Source organism: Pseudopipra pipra, chromosome 7 (assembly GCF_036250125.1).
Source record: "Pseudopipra pipra isolate bDixPip1 chromosome 7, bDixPip1.hap1, whole genome shotgun sequence".
NCBI lineage: Eukaryota > Metazoa > Chordata > Aves > Passeriformes > Pipridae > Pseudopipra > Pseudopipra pipra.
This window is the reverse complement of record NC_087555.1, coordinates 16948823-16966111: the sequence shown is the minus strand read 5'-3', so window position 1 is coordinate 16966111 and position 17289 is coordinate 16948823. Positions and strand designations below refer to the sequence as shown.

Sequence of the window (17289 nt, the reverse complement as noted above, 5' to 3'; positions counted from 1 at the left end):
CCGGTTCCTCTTTCAAGCCCACTCCACGCTGCCGCGCTATTACATGCTAATTTAATTTTACTATGGACGATATTTTCAGCATTTGCTGAGGACAGTAAATTTTGTAGTTTATGTTATTTCACTTTTTATGACTTTTTAACACTTAATAAAATTTTATTAGAGCACTTTTGTGTTTACAAGGCCACAAAACTCTTGGCAGGTTGTCAGAAGTCCTTTTTATTATGATCCTACTGATATACTGCGAGTAATGAAATAATCATGTCCAGAAATGTATCAAAGGCCAGAGGGATTATCCAATTTAATGGCTCTACAGATGCGCTGTGAGGGATACGGACAGGCAACGCGTCGACAGGCTAAAAGGCATGTGCGAGGCGAAGGCAGCCCTGCTTAATTTCTTTCCCATTGCAGGCTGGTGCTGTGTTGTCCTGGAGGCTCCGGGCTCAGTCAGGTGACTCCCAGAGTTTTCACGAAAAATGGATTCATTCTGGTGCAAAAAGCTCTTTTCTTTTTATTCTTAGGTGTGCATATAGCGCTGACGTGCTTGCTCTAGTGTTTCCACTGCTTGCGACACTCAGCGAAACACAATTTATGGAAAACACCCGATGTCATCGTGCCATTGTGCAGCAAACAGTGGCTCTGGGCATTATGGCTTAGTCTTGCAGCCAAAAAATAAATAAATAGAAAAAAGAAAGACCAAAATAAACAAACATTAAAAAAAAATCAGAAGCAAAACAAGCTGGGGAGATCAAATACAAGTGAGAGATTTTAGAGTATTCTGTGTTTTGCTTTTGTCTTAGCAAGGGTAGGGTTGTGGGAGCTCTCTCATTTGTGCATGTGCTCTTCTCCCACAATGGGCTGTTTTTTCTTCACTGCTGTGGTGCTATAGCCTAAGATCCTGCAGCTATTTTTAAGGCAATTTCCTTTTATTTTAAATAATTGTTCATTTAACATATGTTGTTAAACTCATTCTTGCGTCAAAAGGAGGCGATTATACTTCCTGACCCTGAAAGCAAGGTGGGTGGCTTTGTTTTATAATTAAATTTTCTGTGTTCAATTTCATATTTTCCTTTCTCTGCTGTTTCCTAAAGACTATGCCAAAAAACATAAAAGGTAGCAATAACATCAGGAACACTTCAATGCCAGTTTTATCTCTTTAACACAAATTGTTCCAAACTTTCAAGCTTCACGGGGATACTAGATAGATATTCTTTCACAATTTTACTATTAATTGTTTAATTCCCCGTGATTCTAACCCTACCCCATTAAAGTCTGCAAAAAGAACATATCTCATAATTTCCAAAGTAGGAGGAGGACTTTTTTCCTCCAGCACAAACATGTACCATATTCTAATGTATTTCGTGATACTGCCAATAGGGATTTCTATTAAAGAAAACAGACACTATCTGTGTAGTTTTAAAATATGCTTGAATAATTTCAAGGACTTCAGAAATGGACCTGAAGACAAGTGATCAAAGAATTTATCTTCAAAATCATTACAATATATTAGTGGACCACATGTTTGCATATTTATTCATATTGTGAATCTACCTCATTCTGGAAGAGTGCCTCCAAAATCAATGGGGCTTCCGGAGGAGTTAAAGTAACATACAATGTTTGTAAATATGGCAGAATCTGGCCCAGGAGAAGTAATATAAATCATTAAATGCAGTTTAGCTTCAGGACAGAAGTTTTGTTTTTCCAGAACAATATCATCTACTGTAAATCACATTTTTACAGGTCAAGGTCAATTTAAACTTCTTAAACCTTTAACAGCAATCAAACTGGAAACCTGCAGAATGAAATGATGTGGTAAAAGAAGTGATGGACTGGAAACTGTTAACTTTGTAAGAGGAGTGGTTGCTATTGTTCTTTTGAGAGAAAGGGCAAACTTGGAAATGCTTTGAGTATAAATATGTAAACATGCCACACATTATTTAATCAATGAAGCATCTAACTAATTTAACCCTTTCCCAGGGGCTTAAGTTTTTTCCTGGAACATCAGAAAAGGCCTGAGAAAGCTGTTCCCACCATCACGGAAACAGAAACAGAGAGGCAGGATTCAGTAACTGGGCCTGGGCTGGCGCCTACAGGAGGTGTGCAAGGCTGACAAGCTAGTCCTGGCTGAAAGAGAACAACCTTGGTGGAATAATTCAAGGGAGCAGCATGACTAGGGATGGCCCTGTCCCCAGCATGCACCAATGTCACCCCCAAGAGAGGTCCCTCAGACCCCAACAGGCACTGTCAGGGCAGTTATGTGAGTTGAGACCCTCCCCTCCACCAAGGATGGCCAGCAGAAGGAGGAACGTTGGCCAATGGAGAAACCTGTGGATGTTCTTGTTCCTGTATTTACACATTAACCCCTGTTCATGGCCCAGTCATTCTCTTCAACAGCCCATCAGGCAGGTGCACTAGTGAAATGCAGTGTACTCTTGGCACACAGTACCTTGCCAAATCTACTGATGCTCTGGTGAACATGAGAAGATACATATTAATCATTTTAACGGGCATAACCCTACACCTATTCAAGTCAGTGGAAATTATGCCATTGTTCACAATGAGACTAAAAGTGCAGTCATGACTAGTTATTAATAGGCAGTTGCCTACAAACTTTGTAACAACATCATATTATCAAAGCACAAAGCTGGACTACAGTATGCTATAGAGTGATGTATGAACAATAGTAGTTTAACAATTTATTTACATGCAACATGCCAACAGCATGAAAATCAACCCAGAGGTCTTTAACTAAAGAGGAGAAGATGTTCTGTAAAAGCCATTTGTGTCTTAGCCACAGAAGTCCTATGGATAAGAGTGGGATTTGTGCAGCTAAATCCCATTCAATTTTCTGAAAACAAATTTGAGGTTTCTGAAACCAGAAAGCTGAGTACACTCTCTTCTGAAATCTATTAAAGGGACCTCAATCAGGTATTTAATTTTTCTTTTTGCAAAACTGCTGACAAAACAAGCAATAGGTACTTTTTTGGGGCTGTTTGTTGCTTTTATTTTTTGATTGGCAAATCACTTGCTTGTTGAAAGCTGCCATTTCCCAAATCAGGAGAAAATGTAACAAAAATTAAGGGTCCCTCAAAGCAATGAAAACATTTTCAGGGCGTTTGGTTGTTATTACTTGAGAAGGAAGACCTGGTTCCTATAGATTAGATATTAACATACTCCCCTGGTATTCAGGAGACAATAAGACAATGCCTTCTCTGTAAACCAGAGCATGACTGGAGCCCACATCTGCCACATCCCAAATGAGTGCCTAATGCCTAGGTGACGGGGTCTTTCAAGATAGGTATTCCAGTGAGGCCACTCTAGGGAGCTCATAGGAAGAGAGAAAACAACAGCAAAGTTTAATAAACCTGTCTCATGAATTTTTAATAAAATTCCTGAAGTTTGGGGAGCTGTGGCTTCTGAGAAAGGCTGGAGCTCCTGGTTAGGTCATTCAAATTGAGAAAAACACACATTCCTATCAAAACTCTATCCTTTTCTTTCCCATGTAATTATCTGCTGCAAAGATTACTATGCTGCAGATGTATAAAAGAATAAAAGTACATGAAGATAATGATATAAACTTAAAGTATATAAAAATAAGACAGTTGAAGTGCTACCTATATTGTAGTTTTATTATAGTTTAATGGACATACGCCAATGAGTATTGCACCTCTGTGTCCAAACTGATAGATGTACCCTATAAAAGCTTTCCTCAGAAGAAAGTCAGATAAGTCAAACTCAGTAGAAAAATAGCTGTACTTTCTGCAGCTATAGATTATTCAATCAATGAAAGTCCTATCTAACTCAATACTACCCACATCCTTGGGTTTACTTTCTGAACTCTCATCTGAAGTACAAACTGGCTCCCCCAGTTTCCTCTGATGAGTGCAGTAACTTGGAAAGCCCAGAAATCCTTCTTGGGAAGTAAGCAGCAGGTCCAGACCATGGGTTTTATAGCATTTACAGTTCTTGAAACAGAGCTTGGGATTTGCTTTCTTGCTTAGGAACTTAGTTATTTTTTATAATGCAATGTCATTTAAGTTCTTAAGCTGAGTGGTAGTTATGCAATAATTTCATCTTTTTCTGTTATTTTAGCTTAGTCCCATTTTTCTTCTCCTTTATTTTCACTCCATATATATATATATTTATATATATACATGTCTCTATCATTGTTAGTTCTCAAGAAAATGTTAGAATTTCTTTTACTGTCTCTTTCCTGGCAACTTACAGAGACAACTTTACTAATGATAATCATAGCAATAGAGAAACAGAGTCTAACATGACCACCTTGAAACATCCAACTCAGAATAACTATGAGGAATCCAAGGTGCAATTCTTAGCTGGAGGAATTATAATCAGCTAACACAACTAGACAACTTCCCACCTTATACTGGAAAATCCTACAAACTTCTGTACTTATCCTGCTGACCTTTTAGTGATTAGGGTCTGTTATGTTATTTAACACCCCTGTATCTACCCTATGCCTTCTGCACGTGAAGCATGGGCACAAGAAAAAACATGGCAAGGGTGCTCCCAGAGCCACTGGGAAATCTCTGGCTGCCCAGGTGCTGCTGTGGTTACTCTCGCAAGGCAGCACCTTGCAACTTGCTGAGGACAGGATTATCTTTATAACCAATTTCCAGAGGAGAAACTGTCTTGAAGGTGTTTAGGTCCCTAGGGAAATCCCTCTAGTTGCTCTGTTCTCACAGAATCTGCATTTCTATTTCATCTTTACCTGCCTGAAATATCCTGGTGAGTTTAAACGATATCTCCAAGGTTTTGCAGATTTGAGCGGCAAATGAGGAAGATGAATTTGTGCCCCTCAGGTAACCAGATTAGCCCATGAGCACAGATGGTAAGGCATCATGAAATCTCTGTCAGCAAACTGCCCTCACCTTCCTGTGTAAAACATGGTGTGGCAGGGAATGACCCCCTACGGAAAGGATACGTAACACCCGAGTCTCACGGGCAAGTGGGTGCCAGGAGCAGCTATGGCAGAGGGATTAATCTGGGGTGTCACATGTGGCCCGGCATGATGCTGGTGTCAAGGAGTTAGAGCATTCAGGAGCAGCAGCTGCACAGCAGGCCATGCATGGGAAAACCTGGGCCAATGGCTTTCCTCTCCCTTTTGCTCTGGGATGGAGAGGAAGCTACGTTTTCCTCTGGGTGGCTGGGGACAATTTCAAACATTATCTTTTTGACTCAAATTCTGCCTTTAAGAGAGCATTACGGAGACTGTCTGCAGCCCACCCTGGCCTCTCAGATCACATTGCTTCTCCCTCTCTCCTTGCATAGTCCCAGCCATGCTGCTGGGAAGTTTGCAGCGAAGAGGGAGGGCTAATACAGCTTGAATGCTTTCTTCTCTCTCTTGATCTGTGTGTATTGCTTTCCTGATGCACTCTGAGGCAAAGGTGAGGAGATATTTATATCTCCCATGTCAATGAGAATTACCAGGATCTTAAAATACCATTTAGAAGTACTGAAACAATGAACGTGTTACACTGGCAGTAGCTCTTTAAAGGTTTCTCATATAAATAAAGACTGTCTCCAAGAAGAGTCCCATACATAATATTACACAGTAATCATTAGCTTAAAAAATTATTACAAACAAAATAAAATTCAACACAGATGGATTTGGGCTATGTGACCATTCAAAGCTTATTAAAATGACAAACTTGAAGAAGCTGGAATGCTTAAAACTCAGCACTTGTTCATGTGCTAGTTTGATTTAAAGAAGACTCCAGAGGCTTTCTTGAATTACATATTATCATATGTTATATTTTCATGAATTATTCCCCAGACTTCAATGCTGGCCAAATATCACCCACACTAGGCCCCAGGTCCCTCCCTCTGTGTGATCTGGCTTGTCCCGGAAGACTCAAACCTGACAGTCTTTCCTCTCACATCCATACTCTTGGCAACTCTTTATTTCCCATGGTGAATTCTAGGGCCCTGTCTTCACTCATGCTTAAAAAAAGATGTGGTTTGCAATGCTCTAATACTTCTACTAATGTAGCAGTTTCTTGGGATGTAGCATAAGTTTGGGGCCTTTTCTCTTGGCTTGAAGGTGTGTTAGGGCATGTCTGCACTGCAGGCTGTTCAGTGCAGTCCTGCAGCAGTGCCTGAGCTGATGCCCCACTGCCCAGTCTCGCTCCTATGGCTCCTCTACAGGGCAATGCCACTCCTGCTGTGTGAATGTGGTGATGTCCAAATAAGCAGTGCCTTTTGTGGGAATGGGAGTCAAACAGGAGGGATAGAGAGCCAGAAGGGGAATGAAAGCTACAAAGAAGTGTTTTGGTCTTCCTTCACCACAAAGTCTATAAAGCAAGTCTAGCTCGAAGAATGTGCAGGGGTCTGGTCAGTTTTTAGACTAGTTGAAATGAGTCTTCTGTGAGCAGAAGTTTTATCAATTCATCCAGCAGGACAACTTTGCACATCAGGTCGCTATGATTTAAGTGACACCCTTTTTATCACAATGACATTGAACCAACCTGAAAAATGTTTCAAGATACTAAATCCTTCAAGCTTGATATTTGGAATGGAGTCCTCTTTCAAAATTGGAATTTTCCCATCATTGATGACATCTTTGTATTATGGAGTCTCTTATCTTTCATTCTAATAATATTGCACAGACCTGTCTTTGTGACACACTGAAGACCTGTGATAAAGTGATGCAGTGAATTTTCTCACTGATATGTAAGAAAGAAATGCCTCCTGCACAGCTTCTGTTCTTTTTTTTCCCCATAAATTCTATAAATCCTACTACAAAACAGAAGATAATTCGAACCAGATAAACTTTTTATCAGATATCAGATATTTTAAAGACAGTGACAATATCACAGGATGAAGGTGGTCATAAAGGCATATCAAATATAATACTTACTTTTAAAGTGTCTGAATAATTAAATTATATTTTGTTCACATTATTCACACGTCTTCACTGCTTCAAGTTGTTACCATCAGCCATTCCCCTATAGGCTAGCATTATGTTATGGTGATTGTATGTCAGTTTAACAGCACATTCTTTTAAAAATATCAGCAGAACCAGGCAGGACCTGACCCACTGCCCATGGAAAATCAATGACACTTTTAAAGCCTCTTAGTTGGTTGGTCTCATAGTAAATATTAGTAAGGGATATGAAGATAAGTGCTGCTTTCCTGAAAGCTTTGTACAGTTCTCTGTGTACTCCCCATGTAAACCTGTTCTTACCAAGTCAGTAGGTCTGTTTACATGCCTCATGTAAGATACACAAAGTAGGATGCTTTGTGAAGAGAGAGATCTCTAAAAATTCCTGCAAGTACTACAAGAAACATACATTGACATCAAAGCAGCGCCTCTTGTACTTTATAATCGGTTCAGACTGTGGAGAGAGAAGAGGGTCCATTTTTAGTGTTAGTCTATTTAAAAATGTTTTTAGTTGGTAATACACCTGGGGGGATCACCCTGTATTATAGATCTTGCTGCAAATGCTCCAGATGTATAATTTAATCAAAATATCAAATATCTTTTACTACAGTCCAGTTAGCCTCTGTAAACTGAATGATTGCTTAGGAGACTCCTCACAAGATGAACTTCTGGCAGTGGATATATAAACACACTTTGTGGTCTGAGCCTTTTTCCACTAAGTTACTTTGGTTTTGGTGCAGTTAAAAATAAGAGAGGGGAGGGTGGAAGGGTCAGCTGCTTTCCGACATCTAAAATCTTTATCAGTACCAGCAACCCCTCGGCTGGTGTCAGTGATTTGTGGTATTGTTGTTTATCTGTGTATCACTCACTCGGATGCAGTGTTTAGATCCAAAGGTCTCAAGACCATTTGCAATCTCTTCCAGGCTTGCTGTACCAGACAGGGCAGACATCTGGCTGTCAGTTATAATTGCATCCTGCACCAGAAGTTGTTTTTAAATACTTCTGATTCCCTTTGAACACCGAGCTGTGATGCACAACAGTTTCAAGCCATTACTGCAAGAAGCAAAGTCAATCCATGACTTTAGTCGAGTTTGAAACAAGATTTATGAGAGATGGTGGGGAGAGGGGCCATTTTACAAAAGGGTGGCTGTTTGAGCCTGCTTGGGTTTTAATGATACAGCAGTTTCCTTTCCAGCCCGTACAACTTATTCTTTGAACGCTGACAGAAATAGTCAGAAATATATTTGTGGTGTTGCCATGTTTACTGTTTCCTGTTGTCTTTCTTTGGAAGTATTTTAACAGAAATTAGGACTTCACATAAAAACCCCACAGGCTCTTGGATGAAAGGATTAACTATTAGGCTTCCTTCTCACTCTAACATGGTGGACTGTGATTTAAACCCTACAGACTCATGACAGGATATGATGCCAATTAAAAGCTCGAAACCTAATTTTTTGACAGAATAATCACATAATCCCCTTTCTATTATCTGGCTAAAGGATTATTGACAGCACCTTTATTTTTCAGCCCAAATCTTGGATTTATTAGGCTAACAAACTGCTCTTGTTTAAATTATACAGGCCAATGAATATTGTTGAATGTCCAGGCACAGGGCTGCATTCAATATTGTAAAGGGATGTTTTTCCCCTGGTAATTGTCACACTGGGTCAAGAATGCACAGAAATGTAAGTGGACAGCTGGTTTTGGTTGAAAGCAGAGCTCTGATTTGCTGTTTAATACCAAATCAATTATAAAGTAATTTAATAACAAATCTTATAAAGTAAAACACTGCAGTAAAAAATTCAGCTGGAATTTCTTCTAAGATCTGAATTCAGTTTTCACGGAATACATAGGAAGGTCAATGAAAAAATGTTACTGGAATATACAAAAGAAAGAGGTTAAGCTCTGCCTCTCTGAGTTGCCAGTCATGATTGCTTGAGCCCAAAAGTGATCTTGTCAAGACAAGAGTTCTGGTGAGATAGACTACGCTGTTGCACTGGTGGAAGTGGACTATCCCTCCCTGCTTTGACACCTGATCTGACACCAGTGAAGAGTCCGAGGGCCAGTATTTTCCATTCAGTTAAGCGCCTGGTGAACTATTGTCTATATTGCATATGGGTTTTTCCCTAGAAAAGTTTCACATTTACATGCATTTTGTGCAGCTGTGTCTGAAACGAGGAGGAATCTCTCTTTTTCTGTCACATATATGCTCACATAAACTGGAGCCTGCCATTTCCCTAATCACTAAAATCCCTTCTCCCCACGTGTAAGTTGTTAACCTTCATTACATCCCTAGGGAGACATACACTAAGCAGAGGCCTGTTAAAATGAAAATAACCATCCCTCCAAATTGCCAAATCATCGTATTAAAAAGTCCCCTTCTTATAAAGCAGGGTTTATCATTTGCAGTGCCAGGCTAATTTCTGCTAAGAATTGAATGTAATTATTTCTGCTATACAGCTTTATTTTAAAAAATATTTCATTGGCTTCTGCAGCAACACAGCAGCACATATTGTGTTAAATCTGGCTAGAGTTTTAAGATGAAGATATGCCTTACTCTTATTAGAAAATTCATATGGAGGCTGGTCTCACATGTATATATACATTGTTTTCTTTGAGCTTCAAGGTTAATTTTTACCCTGTGTGTTTTCCAGATGCACATAGGATTTTCCCCTCATTTCCTGTCTCATTCCTAATCTAAAATCTATTGCCATTTCATAATAATTAAAAAAAGAGCAGGGCTGTTGAGTGAGCAGAGGAACTCCGGTGCTGTCGGGTGTGCTGGCCGTTCTGAACCACCATTTTCTTGCTGTTACATGTGGACTGCAAAATGGTGGTTCCTATGATTTTGATGAGCAGGGACCTGCATTACACTCATCGTGCACGCTCATTGTGTGGTCATGAAAAATGCCCTCACCCCGGCTAAAAAAAGGCCATCTTCTCTCGCCGGTGCTTGCCTTTGTGCCTGCTTCCCTGTGCTTTCACAGCCCTCTGTGAGCAGGAATTACTGCTCGTAATTCCTCTGTAAGACCTACAAAACCACTAAATGCTAATTTCTAATTTAGAGTTTCTCAGGAGTATCCACAGTGCTGTGTGCATGACGTACAACCCAAATGCTAAGAGGACAAAATCACAGTAATTTTGTGTCTTGTGTGTTTATTAATAGAGGACCAAATGTCACACAGGTCTCAGGACCAGTTTGTACAGAGAATGAATGTTTTGCTTGTGAATAAATGGTCCCTCCAGATCAAGGTTGAGGTCATTGGCAAGATCTAGGCATAAGCTCATTCTTAAGCTATGTGCATATGCGAATAAAGGAATTTATACTTGACTGTTAGTATCGGTCTTCCATAAGAGATGTGTTCAGCCTCATTTTTTTTAAACAGTTGGATACAAACAGTTTATTCCACACTTCAGCGTAAATATGTTGCTGGCAAAATAGCAGCCAAAGCAGGCAGTGACCTTGGGCTACCACCAGCTAGCTATCAGAGAGCACCGCAAGAGAGGGTTAGGGAAATGCTAACGAAATGGAAATTGCTTGTGATTACCCACAGCAGGATGAGCATCCTCTTTTGTCCGTGAAGAAACAATTTCCTTTCACCCAGGTACTCAGCTACTGTAGCACGTTAGAGAAAGCAGCTTCACAGCGTGCGGGTAACCAGGGATGGTACACAAATACACTTGTAGCTGAGAATCTATGTGTAGTTTCCCCCATATAAAATAGATCCACAGCAACTGTATTTATGGTCTGCACAACAATATTATTTTTCTCTCTTTGGATTGTAAGGGTTGTAAATAGAAAAAAGAAATGACTAAGCTATTAAATCTAGGAATAACAAGGCTCTTAAAGCCAGGTTTATTGTACCGGGGTAGGTAAAAGCTTTACGTTTTTTGATATGCGGGTGTTAAATATCCTGTCTGCGCCAGGATTCCCGCTCAAGTGCTATTTATTTCTCTGAATCTTTGGGAAAAGAGGAGCGGGCAGATGTCCTTAAACTGCGGGCACCACCTGGCGGCTGCGCGGGCCGGGCCGGGGATGGGGCCGGGGCTCGGGATCCCCCCGGGTGCTCGCCGCCCACAGCCCCCGCGCGGGCGGAGGTGGGCTTGTATTGTGAAGAAAATGAAATGAAACGGTCCCCAGTGTTTTGATTTTACTGACTTCTAAGCGCTCAAGCCAAGTGTTATCCAATTTTCCCCATACAATCTGGAGAGCTAGCAGTGCATTTCAAAATGGCTTATTTTGATGACATGGTCATAATTCTAAATAATTTGATTTCCAAATATACACATCATATGGTGGTCTTGCCAGAAAATCGTTCTATTGAAAGACTTCTGTCTTAAGATTTAAACTAAATAAAGGAGAAACGATTACATGATCCCAGCACCTTTCTAGGGGAAGGGGGTGGATTATGATATGTTTGCTGGGAAAAAAGATAAACAAAGAAAATATTTTCCAAACCCAAAAGCTTCTTTCTGAGGGTCATGAACTGGAGACATTATGGGTACTGTCAAAAATCTAAAGAGGAAATGAAACATAGCGCTTGCTCCTTCTGAATGTGTGCATGTGTTTTCTTTCCTTGATGGCTGGAGGAGCCTGCATTCTAACAAGGTTTCGCAGTGCACTAGAAAACGCAGAAATATGGCATAATCCCCTGGTTCCTTCAAATCAAAAATCAGAGAGTGTGCTTAACATACAAGAACTCTGCATGTGTGTATGTGTGTGTGTATTAGCTTGTAACTGCAAAGCAGAACTTCCATGTATGTATGGTGGAATTTAAATCTTCAGCCTTCAATAAAATTGTATTCTGTAATAAAACTGCTGCACCTTGACTCCAGACTACACTGAATCCCAAATTAAACACCCCATTTACTCTACTGTAACATGCAGAAAGGTTTGCTAGAGTGAACACTATTACAGACAAGGAAAGGCATATTATCATTCTCTTTACCTTCTGTACATATGACAGCAACACCTAAACAGCCCCTGTGAGTCATATTTTTCTCTAGTTTCTGGCTCCTCTTCCAAGAAAGAATTGATGAAGGGAAAAGGTGGATTGAAATGTGATAGTTAATTTTGCATTGCTCCCTTAATTATTTAGCAAGACAGACAGACAGCTCCAGCAGTTTAAAAGGAAGCAGGTAGCATATTTTACTACAAAATGTCTTCCTGGATTTCATGAATAACTCAGTGTCATAAATAGAAACAGCTGGCACGCTGAAGGCTGTGTAGATTTCTTTATGCATTATATATAATGTAGATGCTTCCCACATAATGCACATGGACTATCTCCTTCATATCAATGTTTGTAACTCACAAATACTATAAATAATATACCAGGGATATGAAATTAGGGGACTTGAACTTGTTAATCCAGGTTATATATTTAAATGCCATTGTTTAGTGGTCATTTGTCTATTGTTTAAAGGTCTAACTATTTCAGATGCGTGCTGTTCTCAGGTGATAATTTCCTGTCTTTTTCTAGGAAAGTCTTTATAGAATTTTGATGGTTTTGTTGAGATTATTAAATTAGAAATGGGAGTTCACTGAGGGTAACAGGAGGAGAGAAAGACTACTAGTGCTGCTTTGTCACGTCATGCGACGCTCAGGGGAGCCCAGCACGCCGTTTCTTGGGCTGGGCTGAAGGCTTTCAGCTGTGCTCTGAGAGGAGCTACCCTCTAGTGGACTGATGGTGAATTTTATTCCCTTTTTCATGCCCCATCCTAGTCTTCGTTTATTAAATACAAGGTACCTTCTCTAAGGATATTCTCAGGTATTAACCTTCATGCATGAGACAGGAGCTGAAAGTTAATAAAGAAAGTATTTCTAATCAACTGTGGTGATCTGAAGCTCGGAGAAGTCACACAAGTAAGCCAAGAATGTGAATCCTCAGACTTCTCACAGCTGAGGTTAATCTGAAAGGAGTTACAAGTTTGAAGTTTTTTTAGATCATATGTCTAAAGCGAACGAGGAGGGCTCCATTCCCAGACATCTGATGTAAACCCTTTGAGCCTTGGGAATTTTGACTCCAGATGCAGGTTCCAGCTCTGCAGATGATCCTTATCTTTAATGGGACCAACTCAAACAACCACACATAGATTTGTTGCCATTGCAAAGGACCCAAAAAAAGAAGTTGGCTCTCAGCCTGTAGCTTTGGGGGAATTAATTCCTTAAGCACAAGTAGACTGAGCTTTACTCACCTCTATTTAAAAGTGGAGTAGCCTAGGAAAAAGAAACAGGGTTTCAACAGTGAATTTGAATGATGAAGAATAAAGAATGTGTCTGAATTTCAAGTTTTCCTGGGCCCATACAGGGCATTGTTCACAGCATTGCTGGGCTAGAGACTTTATTAACATCTACTGTAAGTCTTGTTCCGAGGGATCAGATTTCTGGAGCCTGAGACCAGTTACGATACATCAGAGAAAGCCTCATAATAGGAAGCTTTATTGCCTTCTGCTAAGTGAGCCAAAGTCAGGGGCTTTCCCTTGTAAGCATAAGGCTGGGAAGGGGGAAGGGGGGTGGGAGGCTTTTTTTTCTTTTTGCCTGATGTGTTTCATCCTTCCCCACCTCCAACATCAAAGTGTTTGCTAGGGCAAGTCAGCCCTGTGATTCTGGAGCTGTGTATTTCCCCTCTCCCAGTAGTTTCCATGCCCATTTCCTATGCCCCAGCTGCCAGAGCACTAACCCTCTGCTGCTTTAATCACTCCATTAATCAAGCCTTTGCAGTGATCAGCACACTAGCTCTCACTGCCACAAGGAAGCCTGTTACTTCTTCAGGACACATAATCTCCCGCTAGCCCTCCAAGGATTTTTACTCAACTGAGCCATATTGATCCACCAGCTAAAAAGGGTATTTCACTCCATTTTGAATTAGCTGTGTTTTTAACATAATGTAGCTCACATAAGTCACAATTCAAGCCAATTATGGGCACTATGAAGGTGAAAAGAAACAATCATTTTGTAGCTAAGCTTCACAGATGCTGTGATTTCATTAAACAGACAAACACTGTCATCAAATCAAAGATCAGCAGATACAAACAAGTAATTTCTGCTGGCTCCTAGAGAGCCATGATTGCATCCCCATGGACACAGGCTGGAGGGGGGGGGCTAGATGGGCTGTCATATACAAAGGCATGTACATAGACAGTCTCCAGTCCAGGCAGAGCGGTTTATCAACTACTATTTTGTACTGGAGAGTGCCAAAAGATGGCAGATCCTATTATGCTAGGAGACTTTGAAAAATTTAAAATGCATCCATAGAACAAAAGTTCACAAGCCATAGACAGAGCAAAAATAAATTAAAGGAAAGTTAAGTGACCTTCAATGGCCTCTCACACTTCCGACTCTTGCAAGGGGAACAGTGTAGTACTTGAAAATTATTTTGCAGTGCCTTTTGTAGACCAAAGACTGGGCATTCTTCTGACTTGCAAGATAAGGATCTCATTTCCAAAGGTTAAGGGGAAACAGGGAGATTCCTGTGTGCTCAGGGAAGGTGCAGCGCCTCTCTGGTGTGAGGTGGGGCAAGGCTTGTCTACCAGTAGCTCTGACTGCCTTTGCTAGGAAACGTCTCTTCCCATGCATTTGTCCTCCAACATGCCTTGCCCTTTCCTGAGCCATCCATTTCTGAAGCCAGGAAAATCAGGGAAAGCAAAGAAAGAAAAAAACCAAAACCCCGGAGGTGCACTAGAAAATACTCTCATCACTACCACCCTCATTCCAGCAACATACGAGAGTGAAGGTACAAGGCTGGGATGTGAAAACAACAGCAGAGAGAAAATGAGCTTGGGGTTTGAGAATCCTAGCCTACTGAGAAGGACAAAATCCTTGTAGTTGTGGCAAAAGATCCTGCCAAGGGCAGTTTCTGAAGGAGCAGAGACTGAAAGAAGCAGAAGTGAGACCAGTCTGCTCACTGATGACAATGGGGGGGCACAGAAAGCAAGCATGTTGCTATTCATCAGCTCTAAATCTTTAAAGCATAAGCACACTTGAATATTTTCAATGTCCAGTTTAGGTAGCTATTAATTCCCTTCCAAAATCCAGACCTGAATTCTGCAGCTTGGACAAGAACTGGGCAAAGCACTTGTCTCACACAAAGGCACACAGGCTCAAGTGTGCACAAGCACACACACTCTTGGGGTGGACATCTGTGAAAAGATCAACAGCAAATAGAAATTATACACCCAGAGCAGTTTCTGCATACAAACACTGATGCCACAAAATAAGTACAATAGTTTTGCAGAATTGTTTCATTGAAGTATTTACTTTCCTGTTTGCTGTGACTGCATGTTTAGGCTTTTCTTTCTGTATATTAATGCTTGTTTTCCTATTTAAGTTCTCCAACTCTTGTTTTGTAAATGTGCATCAAATCCAAATGACATGTTTGCATGTGTATACTCGATGAACAACACAAATTATTTATCCCTTGGGATACAGGACTTGAAAATGCAGATGGTCTTGATACAGTCTGATAAGAATGTAAACAGGAAAATATCTTTGTTGACTTACTTCTTAGTAATTAGTAATAATTAGTTATTGTCTGGAAATTCATTATACTATGTCATAAACCTTGTAACAAACAATAGCTAAATGAAATTAACTTTGATTTTCCTAGGATTACTAAAGATAACATCAAATAACTTCCTTAGCAAAACAAGAAAAGCTCCATTTCCATTTTCTTTTTTTTTTGGTCTACGTCAAAGTTAAGGCAAAAATCAAGATCATGAAAAGATTCCCATAATTTTATCTTGCCCCCTCACTTCTATGGTTTTCTAATCAGGCTATTAAATTTTATTTTTTAAAGTGCATTTTATTTTTTAATGTTGCGTGCTTCAAATTGGCACCGTCAGTAGATGTCAATGTTAGATCTGTTGAGCAGTTTTAGTTCTGAAATTATTTCTCTTTCTCACCACTTGGACCAATTATTTCAGCATTCTGCTTCCCTGTTTCAGCTGAGGAAACAAAACAAAATCTTTCCCTCTGTCGTTGTTCCATAGGCTGTTTAGATTCCAGGTAGTCAGATCTATCTCTTGTAATAACAGCAATTTTTCAAGAATGTTTCAATTAATGGATTAATATTGGCAAGAAATCAGTAGTTGAGCTGTATTTGGCTTTAGTAACACTTTCTTGTATAATGCTAATCCTTTCCCTGACTTCAAGTGTGAGGTACTCAAAAAGTTACTGTGAAGGTCGGCACATATAGCTGTCCTCATGTCAGGGCAAATTGAATGCAAAAATGATCACAGGGAGAATACACAAAAGGATTTGAGTGTGGCTGAAATAGTGGAAATGAATCTTCCTCTTTCAGCCCTTTCTGCAGAGCTGTGAATTTACACTGTCTCATACTCAGCTCTTATTCCTCCTGGCCCTATCAAGCCTCTCCCCTCTTTCTTCCCTGCTTGCTCTTCTGCCTTACCTCTGCCTAGATCACTTCTTAGATCACCTGCTAGTCGGTATTTAATGCTCATCCACCAATGTAAAGCCATCCTCAGACATGTTCGGTGTCTTGTTCTTGTTGCCTTTCATACATTGGTAAGCACACATTAAGCAAGAATAGCTTAACCAATTGGTCAAGTACAATGATGGCTCTATATTTTGTTGTTGCTATTATTATTAATTAATAATTTTTGTATAATTTCAGAAATACCAGAAATGTGTTTTTATTTTTCCAGATGTAAGGCAAGTAGACCTTAGGCTGTATTTTCTGATGCCTCTGTTAAAGTAAGCATTAAAATAAAATGGAAGGGAAATTCTATTTCCATATCTAATGCAGACTAAAGCTATCTGAACATCTGTGTGGGTAACAGGTGACTTCAAGTCAGGGCAGGTGTGGTTTGCTGACGCTGGGATACAAGCCTGTTTGGAAAAAAAAAGATATTTTCCATTGCATATAAGTTGTGAGAGTTGTTATGGAGTTCCCTATGTTGTTGCTCTACAGCATAACTAACAATTGCCAGATATGATGCAGTTTGCATTACAACTTCGTTTAATATAAATTAAAATAATCTAATCTCTGCATCTGTCCTTTATAATATGGAAATAATCAAATTAGCACCCTACTTCAAAAGCTTAACTAATACAGAAAAATAACAAGTGAAATTGCTGGAAATAAAAGATACTACATGCTGGCATCTGGGTTTTGTATTCATACATGAAGCTCTACTACTAATCTACAAGAACTGCTCATCTCATTAAGCTGTGCTTTTTACCTTACTGGTGTTTGACCTCTTGATAGATGGAGTCAGCACAACTGTGTAGACTGGTGCTTTAGAGGGGCCAATGTTCACCTCAGTCACTGATAGCAGCTTGAGAATTTAAAAAAAAAAAGAAGAATGTCTCAGTCAGATCTACCAACTGAAATGTCACACAGGATGGAGAAATCATCACCTAAGAA

The 17289-nt window shown here is 40.0% G+C and overlaps 1 long non-coding RNA gene across 2 annotated transcripts in view; it reads right to left on the bottom strand.

Moving 5' to 3' along the window:
- Positions 1–196: 196 nt before the first annotated feature.
- Positions 197–17289, bottom strand: part of LOC135417113 (uncharacterized) — a 76482-nt gene continuing 59389 nt past the window's right edge. Inside the window, exons 2-3 of one of the 2 annotated variants that reach the window (XR_010431902.1) lie at positions 6878–6965; positions 197–655 (exon numbers count right to left, since the gene is read on the bottom strand). This is a non-coding gene — a long non-coding RNA (uncharacterized LOC135417113). The remainder of the gene's footprint in view (positions 656–6877; positions 6966–17289) is intronic. The other variant, XR_010431901.1, reaches the window with a different exon arrangement.